The sequence below is a fragment of the Panthera tigris genome, chromosome X (genome assembly GCF_018350195.1).
Source record: "Panthera tigris isolate Pti1 chromosome X, P.tigris_Pti1_mat1.1, whole genome shotgun sequence".
NCBI lineage: Eukaryota > Metazoa > Chordata > Mammalia > Carnivora > Felidae > Panthera > Panthera tigris.
In genome coordinates, this window is record NC_056677.1 from 90,193,969 (window position 1) to 90,202,742 (window position 8,774).

Below are 8,774 nucleotides of genomic sequence, written 5' to 3' on the forward strand. Positions count from 1 at the left end.
TATGAAGAGCACAAAGCAGGGCATGGGAGTGCTTCTTTAGGTGGGATGGTCAGGGAAGGCTTCTCTCAGTGTTGCAGGGTGGCCTGGGGAGACCCTGGGCTCTAGGGCCTCGAACCAGCCTGTCCTAAAGACATCCCTGAAGGTTCTTAGTCTCGTCAAGAGAAAGAGTTCAAGGACAGACACAACACAGTGGATGAGCAATACAAGTGGGGAAGTTTATTAAAATGAAAGTATACTCTCGATATCTGAAAGCAGGAGAGTTCAAGAAGTGAGAGCGAGTGAACTGCATGCCCTGGGGTTTGGGTTTCTATCTTTTATTGACAGTTGTTAGCTAGGGGGTGGAATATTCTTTACTTGGAGTGAAGATTTCTTGGAAGCAGGGTTTCCGGTCTTTTCTTCCTCATTTGGGTCAATGGTTTCCTATCATAGCGCCCACCATCTTGGTTTCACCCAGCTTCTTGTATAGGGCTGCCAAAAGAGGCCTCTGACTTTCCTGATACTTGGCCATGACTTCCTTTTTGCGGTCCCCCAGGTATTCTGTTAGAACCGAACTGCCTACTCTAATGTCAGGAGTTGACACTTGAGCAGGTAGCTGGATGGAAGAGACTACAGCATGATCAGAGACAATCCTAGGGTTGAAATGTGGGTTTTTTTAATTTTTTAATGTTTATTTATTTTTGAGAGAGAGAAAGAGAGAGAGAGAGAGAGCAAGCTGGGGAGGGATAGAGAGAGGGAGACACAGAATCTGAAGCAAGTTCCAGGCTCTGAGCTGTCAGCCCAGAGCCCGACACGAGATCATGACCCAAGCTGAAGTCAGACCCTTAACCGACTGAGCCACCCAGGTGCCCTGGTTTGAAATATGTTTGAAATAGTTACCTGGTATCTATTTCCAGAATTGGTTGAGACTCATGGCAGAAAGTTTCCCCTGGCTCCAGGAGGAGAGATAACCAGGTTCAGGCAAGCAGTGGGAAGCATTTCACAGCCCATGTCAGAATCTAAGAGTCAGAGCATTACTCAGGCACGGTCAGCAGAGGAGGACTCAGAATGCCCATACAGCATGGTTTGCATCAGGAAAAAAAATCAGCATTGGAACTCTCAACTCCTTAGGCTCTCAGACTTTCTTCTTCTGTGATGGAAAAGTTATTTTACCCTGCTAACCAACTCTGCTCTTTCTTCATACTTTCACCCCCCTTGCCAAGTACAGTGATGGAAGGGTCTGGAGGAGCTCCAGGTTACGCAGAGCAATGTTTTAAAGCCATGGAACTAAATACTTTTAAAGCCTGGCCCAGGAAGGCACAAGCCCTGGTTGTCAGGGCATTGAGGGAGCATCTAACTGAAAGGCTGTGAGGAGCAAACCAGAAGGCCATTTCTCCTCTTGAGAGCAGAAGCACAAGCTAATGGTGGGGAGAAGCTGAGAGAAACCAGGTAAACCCAGACAGACCTCAGGGAAGATGGTACCAAGATAGAACTAGCTCTGAGAAAACAGGAATGTCAGCAGTAGCTGGGTTTGTCAGCTGCTATCTTTCCTTTTGGCACCTCCTCTGTTCCAGCACCCCTGACTGAGCTTCCATTCAGATGCTGAGTTTGTTCTCGGTCGACTGTCTACTCATCTCACCAGAAAGAGTAACTTATAACATCTGTAAGCACTGGGTTGCACACTGAGTTTACCAAAATTTGAGGGTTCTGAGGTGATGCTCTGGGGGCTGCTGTGGAACATGAGTGGGCAAGTGGGCTTTGGGGTCCCCAGTTTTGCTAAACAGATAAATTACATTTGTATCTGTTATACATACTGCCTGCTATGAAAAGGTCCCGTTTCTTAAAAAAATACAAAAAACAGAACTAAAACTGTCACCTTAAGGTGTAACTCCTTCCGGGAGAGAATAGAGTCGAACAGACTCACAAGCTTGGGTCTAGGATGAGGCAGCCTGCATACAATTTCCAGTTTCATCACAGCAGTGGCCTTGGGCCAATGAGTGAGAATTCTCTGAATTCGAGACTTCAGTAACTTTCAACCTACAGGAAACTCTCAATTCCCTCATAAGGTTGCCATGAGGATTAGACGCAGTGATAGTACACGAAGGGCTTTGTACGATGCCTGTCATGCAAAAAGGACAGGATAAATGTTAGCTATCATTAGCTAGAGCCTTGCTACTCAAAGTGTGGTCCCCTGCTCGCTCTGGCGGCACATGTACTAAACTTGATACAGAGAAGATTAGCATGACCCCTGCACAAGGATGACACAGAAATTTGCGGAGTGTTCCATATTTAAAAAGGAAAAGTGAAGTGTGGTCCGTAGAGCAACAACACCAGCATCCCCTGGGAGCATGTTAAAAATACAGGATCTCCGGCCCCACTACTGACCTACAGCATCACAGTCTGTACCTTAAGGACATCCACGGGTGATTCATCAGCATATTACAGCTGGAGAAACGCTGGTTTAGAAGACACTGAAGACCAGAGGCATAGATCTTTAATAGTGGTATTCTAGGAGCTTTCTAGGGGGCATTGGACATTTTTTCCTGGTACCCTTCGAATCACACCTCGTAGACTGTTACTTTCTCCACCAAGATTTTGAGTTTGTAAGTGCAGTGCCTAACTACTGCCTCTGGAAAACCTGCTCAGCTTTCAAGGCACAGCTCAAGCATTGCCTCCTCAGCGCAGCCTTTCCTCACCCACCTATCCCACCACCCACAACCTCCTGGAACCGAACGCTTCTCTCTTTGTCCTCTTCTTGACTCTGAACTGACTTCTATATCATGGTGCCAAAACACATACAGCAGAGTTGGAATGTATACCCGGCAACTCAGATGTGCAAAAATGTTCTCTAGAACTGAACTAAACTACCCCCAGGAGCTTCCCATCCTGCTGGGTAGGGGGTTGGAAGTACAGACACACAATTCATTGTGTCAGTTGAAAGACTCTGCCTCTGGATAAAATGCTGAGTCTTGCATATTTTAACCTCATTTTTCCTTCTCTTACAAAACACGGTGTCTGGAAGCAGTGAGGTTGAGGAGAATAGAGCCTTGGATCCATGCTATTTTCTGCTATGGAGTGGCTGGTCTGGAACAGTCCCTATTCCCCTGTGCTAATGTCTGCTGAAGTGCAGTGGGTCCCTTCTGGTCTTTTAGGGACTTCATTGGTTGCACCTGTTGTTAAATCTATAGCCCTGGTGATTTGTTTCTGGTTCCAAAGCCCCCTGATTTTGTAACTTCTTCATTCCAAACATAGGCATCCGGTGGCCCACTCGTCCTCTCTACTCCTTCTCATTTTGGATGTTCCACGTGCCACGTGCAGGCTATGAAGAAACACAAGTGTTAGATCAGGCCCGTGAACTTAGAGACCTCCCTCCCCTGTTGCTGTCCTACCATTTGGACGCCAGATTGCTCCAGCACCAAAGTAAATGCAGGTCTCCTCCAAGGGGGATTCACAGCTTCCTAGTTTGTCCCTCACTGCTTTGGTGGTTTCCTACAGGCCTCTCTGATAGCTGTCCGCCTGCTCCTCTCCTTCTCTACTTTCTTTTACAGTCCACATCTCTTCATTCTCAGGCAGGTGGAACCTCCTTCTGCACCCCCCGCTGAGTTCTCTTTACTCATGGCTTATAGTCAAACCCCATGCGTCGCTTGGACTACATACATGGAGCCGCTGGTATTTGAAAATTCTCTTCTTCCCTGATGAAACGTTACTCTTAAGACTATTGTCTAATAGAGGTTCTTAACCATTTTGTGACATGGTGACCTCCCTTGGCAGTATGATGGCCCCCTATGGATCCCTTCCTAGAATCATATGCTTCAATAGAAAAAATAAGGTACACAGGATTACAAAGGAAGCCAACGATATTGAAATTCAGTTATCAAAATATGTTTAAAAAATCGTGACAGACTAGTACCTGTGCTTCTTTGTTAATGGCGTAAGTGATAAGATCTAGTGGCAGGTCAAGTAACCACCATAATTTCAAACTAATGATGAGGGTAAATAATATTTTGAGAGAACTACAGCATTATTAATGTGGTATGAAAGTGTCTGTGATATCTACCGCTGACACAGTCACAGGTATGGCTAATATTGCTATCCTTTGTTGCCTATGTTAACAATGAAAGTAAAAGCAAATTTTTGGTGAAAGATTAGTAGAAATTCAGATGCACTTTGTCCTTTGTGTACTTTATTTAGCTGGGGAGTCTCATGTTAAAAAAAAAACAACTTGTGTATAGACTAAAAATCCAAAACCTAGTCTGACAGTCAGAGCTAAGTAATGATATCCACTCTCACTGTTACACTACTTTATTGCCACTGGTTTGTTTTCATCTCTCCTCCTCTAAGGCTATAAGTCCTGTGACAGCAGGGAATTGGGTTTTAGTCATTGTTGTCTCTTAGGAGCTAACCTGACACATGGCAGGAGATCCCTATCTAACAAATGAAGGAGCAAACCAACCAGCTTTGCTGGCAAATCTGAAGAACCTAGCAGCCTGGATACCCATTCATCATTCACCATTCAGCTTCTCTTCACCATCAGAGACGTGGTCACTCATTTCATCTCTGGTCCGTTCCAACATTCAGCTCTGAATCCACCTTCCCACCAGTGCACATGCACAGGCACATGCACACATCACAGGACAATGAGTCACTTAACCAACAGCCGCTGCCACGAGACACTGGTACCTCCTATTCATTCAATATATGATTATGATACTCCTACTATGCTCCAGGCACACAACACAGAGCTGGGAATACAGAGGCAAGTAAGCCAGACACAGTCCACACTCCTCTGCTATGGAGCTGACAGTCAAGGGCAGTGACCTTTGAATAGTGTTCTGCACCCTCTTGGGTTCATGGATAGTCCCCAGAGCCTGATATAGAGAGACAAAGCTCTCAGAGGTCTAGGTCCCCTTCTCTACTTTATCCAGAGTCACTACCCTTTTTGTATATTTTATATATTGGGGTTCACTTTTAGAAACAGTTTCAGAGCTAAGAAATAGTTGAAAACCACTGCCCTGGTAGATCAAAGTTCCTTGCATCCTTAAAGTCTTCAGGGAAGGGGATTCTAAAAGGCAAGCCCCTGTCCCCTTGAATCAGCACCTTTCTGCCTTTGATAAAGGTAGAGAAAGGGGGCTAAAAGGAGAGCAGCTGTGTGGCCTCTGTCCCTAGTTGTGGGCCCCAGCCACAACACCTACAGGAGACGTAGATTTTGCAGAGAATGGAATTTCTGGAGTGCTCATGCCACAGATGCCAAGCTGATGCCTTCTCCCTGGCACCCCACTTCCCTTCTTTGCCTTTATAAGTGAGATGGCAGAGAGAATCAGGAATGCAACCTTTCCAAGGGCAAAATGTGGTTAATTCGAGTGATGGCTGAAAATCAAGACCAAAATTTTTAATACAGAATGGTGCCCTTTTTTAAATTGCCTTGCTTGGATGGGGAGTGCAAATTGTATTAGAAAAAAAATGTGGGGCCTGTGGAGACTGTGTTTGGAAACATATGAGGTGAGGCATGTAGTGGGAAAACATTTTCCCAAGAGCTGCCTCCTCCTGATTACATTAACTTGTTTGTTCTTAAGGGCAAATGTGGTAACAAAGAATTTGAAGTTGATTGACTAAGCAACCTCTTCCTTCCACTGCCATCCAACCCTAGGCCTTGGAAAAGGTCAGACAGTGATGGTGGCCCAGTCTGAGTGATGAAGGATGAGACCAGAGAGGATATAACAGAGGTGAGTCACAATGGCTCACACATAGTGTGAAAAGAAGCTATTGCTTGCTCATTCATTCATTCATTCATTTATTCATTCAACTACTTTCTGAGCACCAGTTGTGTGTCAGGTACTGTGTGAGGTGCTGGAAATGCAGAGACACAAAGTCTCCCTGGTTGGAGTATGGACAAGTTACCATAGCTCTGTAAGTTTTAGTTCACTCATTTAAAAAGTCGGGCTAATCACAGTAGCTCCCTCATAGGGTTGTTACAAGGACAAAATGAGTTAAAACCCAAGTATGCTCAACGGAAATATTTTGCAGATTTTATACTAAAAACAGACTTTTGTCTGCTCACTTACCTGCTTAAAAGTTTATTAATATTCTAGAAAAAGACATGAATATTAGGAAACGAGGCAGGAAGGGTCCAGTGATTGTTACTATGGCTATAGAATCTACCCATAGGAATTTACCTCTAGCCTTCAACCTGTGAACTTGATCGGACTGTGGCCAGGGATGTATTGCCCTGGTTTGTTAGAGGGCCTGAATTCCACAATTCCACCTACCTTTTCCAATTAGCTGCTTGTTTCCTGATTGACTCTGGTCCTCAGGGGCCTCATGTCTATACAGAAACTCAGGTCCTGGCTCTACCCAGAAGCTGCAATATTAGTGGCATTGTTCCCAAGAGTATGGATCCTCTGACCCTAAGGCCTATGGGTCCTTCTTTAGTTAGAGTTTAGTTTTAGAGTCTGCCCAATGAGCATCCTTGCTTCGGGGTTCACTTTTTCTTGAGTATAAATAGGACACTCTGAAAGCAGGCCTAGGTGAGCCCGTGCATCTGGTGGCTTATTTCTATCCAAGGAAAGGGAAAAATTAGATTACATGGTGTGCTTAATTCCAAGACTGGCAGTGATATTTTTAAATATATATATTTATATATATATTTAATTTTTGGTTACAAAAATTGAGTTGTAATGAACTGTCACTGTTTTGAATGTGTTTGACTTTGATGTTTAAAGATGGCTGGAACTATTGTCTTTGTGGAATTCATTCATTAATCGCTACGCTGGAATTATACTGAAGTTGCCTCTGGAGTCATACATAGCCTTTGGTGTAATTTCATAACCTATTTAAAACACCCCCGTTGGGCTGGGGCTAAGAGTAGTACTCATGGGTTTGACGAGAAGCCCAATGTAAATGCTACAGTATGGTGTTTAAGAGCACAGGCTCTGGAGTCAGGCTGTTGGGTTCTAAATCCCGGCTTGGCTACTACTCAACCGTGTGACCTTCAAAAAAGTCATGAAACTCTAAGCCTTCATTTCTTCATCTTTATAATGTGGTAATTATAGTACCTACTCTATAAGGTTGTTGTAAACGTAGATGAAGAGAGCCTCACTCATAATAAGAATGGTAGATTACAATACTGTTCACCTATATTTCTTGCCTCTCCTTGAAGTGCCTCTCTCTCTGGAATGGTTATACATCTCTGCCCTGTTGAATTCAGGCTTGGCCATACGACTCGCTTTGGCCGATAAAATACAAGCAAAGATGGTATGAGTCACATACAGGCAGAAGTTTTAAGAGCCAGGGTGTGCTTTATCATATTCTCTTTCTCCTGTGTTATGTTAACTGCAATGCTCCAGACAGCATCTGATCTATTAGCCTGGGTTCCAGAGTGAAAATAATATGGAACAGAGGTTCAACCAAGCCATGCTGGACACATATCACGAGTAAAAAACATCCCTTTGTGGTTCACAACTAAGTTTTTGGAATCATTTGTTACTGCAACACACCTCCCCTATTCTGACTGTTGTAAGAAGTGCTAAATGAATGTTAACTCTTATTACTAAGCAGAATCTCCCTCTCTCTCATTTTATAGAGTCTCAATATGTTGTGAGAATGAAAAATTTAGTAATTCAACTGTCTGCTTCATCTCCATCAATGGCTTCCAAGCCTGTTTATTAATGAAGCTGCCTATACAAAGAAAGTTCTCTTTTTAATTTAAATTTTTTTTTTAATTTTTGAGAGAAAGAGAGAGAGACAGCATGCACACACAAGCAGGGGAGGGGCAGAGAAGGAGAGACAGAATCCCAAGCAGGCTCCATGCCATCAGCAGAGAGCCTGAAGTGGGGCTTGAACTCACAAACTGTGAGATCATGACCTGAGCAGAAATCAAAAGTCGGAGGCTTAACCGACTGAGCCACCCAGGTGACCCTACAAATAAATTTCTATATAGGACTTCAATATATTAAAATGGATAAAAGCAGTATTTTATTAATATCAATTTATTTGATAACCCAAACACATATTTACTTATTATAAGGAAAATTAATCTAAAACTGTTATGATAAACACAAACATTTGAAATTGGGAGTTACGATGCAGTTGTACCAATGTAAATCTGTAATTGGTTTTGGTTGCATGGTAGTAAGAATATTCTGACCCACAAAGATAACTATTTGCAAATGGTAATAGTATTTTTTTTAGATTTTATTTTTAAGTAATCTCTACACCCAACATGGAGCTAGAACTCAACAATCCCGAGGTCAAGAGTTGCATGCTCCATCAACTGAACCAGCCAGGCGCCCCACAAATGGTAATGCTTTTTATTCTCTTGTCCAACTGCATACTGTTGAGTTACAATGCATTCTTTTCCTTTAATATTTATTTATTTTTGAGAGGGAGAGAGAGACAGAGACAGAGACAGAGTGTGAGCAGGGGAGGGGCAGAGAGAGGGGGAGACAGATAATCCGAAGGAGGATCCAGGCTCTGAGCTGTCAGCACAGAGGCCGACGCCGGGCTTGAACTCACGAACCATGAGATCATGACCTCAGCTGAAGTCGGATGCTTAACCGACTGAGCCACCCACATGCCCCCCCTTTTTAATATTTATTTATTTTTAAGAGAGAGAGAGAAAGAGAGAGAGAGTTACATTACATTCTTTGATTAAACTGAATGGCAAATGAAATTTATTTTGACTTCTGCACAGAAAAATGAAACTATGGAGCAGCTCAAGTCAATGCATTGTTGGCCTTCATTGTGTAAAAATTTGGCATATAGAACATTCTTTAACATATGTGTTGTTTTTAGTTACTTTT

General features: G+C 43.3%; 1 non-coding gene across 1 annotated transcript; it reads left to right on the plus strand.

Moving 5' to 3' along the window:
* The first annotated feature begins 2,162 nt into the window (after positions 1-2,162).
* LOC122235573 lies at positions 2,163-2,269 on the plus strand. The gene has a single exon (XR_006213625.1). It is a non-coding gene; the product is annotated as a U6 spliceosomal RNA (small nuclear RNA).
* The last annotated feature ends 6,505 nt before the right edge of the window (positions 2,270-8,774 follow it).